Source organism: Limulus polyphemus, unplaced genomic scaffold (assembly GCF_000517525.1).
Source record: "Limulus polyphemus unplaced genomic scaffold, Limulus_polyphemus-2.1.2 Scaffold1531, whole genome shotgun sequence".
Taxonomy (NCBI): domain Eukaryota; kingdom Metazoa; phylum Arthropoda; class Merostomata; order Xiphosura; family Limulidae; genus Limulus; species Limulus polyphemus.
Window position 1 is genome coordinate 181167 of NW_013667141.1, and position 1084 is coordinate 182250.

Below are 1084 nucleotides of genomic sequence, written 5' to 3' on the forward strand. Positions count from 1 at the left end.
TATTCACTAACTTAAATTCAATATTGTTATGTAAGTAATGTGATATTATTCACTAACTTAAATTCAATATTGTTATGTAAGTAATGTGATATTATTCACTAACTTAAATTCAATATTGTTATGTAAGTCATGTGATATTATTCACTAACTTGAATTCAATATTGTTATGTAAGTAATGAGATATTATTCACTAACTTAAATTCAATATTGTTATGTAAGTAATGTGATACTGTTCATTAATATAATTAACCGTGTGTAGCTTTAACTTAATATAATGTTTACTTGTTATAAGTAAACATTGTTATATGTAACCAGTGTTATTTAGGGTAAGATTACTCTAATGATAAAAAGTTACAGCAAGTTAGTAGTCGACAAATTTTAGATTACTGAATTACTTTAACTGTGTTTGTCAGAGATTACCAGAGAACAACATTAAGATGTTAACCTATTTAATTATGACTAAGTCTAGTTATATACTGAAAACGTCTGTCTGTCATCACGTGCCTCTTAAAGTAGTACAGTAATTGTGTGACAGTTTGTAGGGAGGAACCCATCGGAATGATGTAAATCATATTTCCAGCTTGTACTGATTTCCTACGGTGTTGTATATGTGACACATTTTTACGTAGAACGGTTTAGGATTAAGACAATAACTTAACCCTAAATGTTGTCCCTAAATATGCCTATGATTTTAATGAAGGATAGTTTGGAAATGCTTTTAAAAACACTGAAAACAAGCTGAAAATAGGTTGATAGTCTTGTGAGAAAGACTGATTAACAAATTCCATTATTTGTCCAGCTCTGCCATTCACTACTGATTTAAGTGTAATGTAATTAACGTTGTTCGTTCACTACTGATTTAAGTGTAATGTAATTAACGTTGTTCGTTCACTACTGATTTAAGTGTAATGTAATTAACGTTGTTCGTTCACTACTGATTTAAGTGTAGTGTAATTAATGTTGTTCGTTCACTACTGATTTAAGTGTAATGTAATTAACGTTGTTCGTTCACTACTGATTTAAGTGTAATGTAATTAACGTTGTTCGTTCACTACTGATTTAAGTGTAGTGTAATTAATGTTGT

General features: G+C 28.9%; 1 protein-coding gene across 1 annotated transcript in view; it reads left to right on the top strand.

The window, feature by feature from the left end:
• The window catches only part of LOC106463968 (AP-1 complex subunit gamma-1-like), a 31810-nt gene that overhangs the window by 12153 nt on the left and 18573 nt on the right, over positions 1-1084 (top strand). The window lies entirely within an intron of this gene.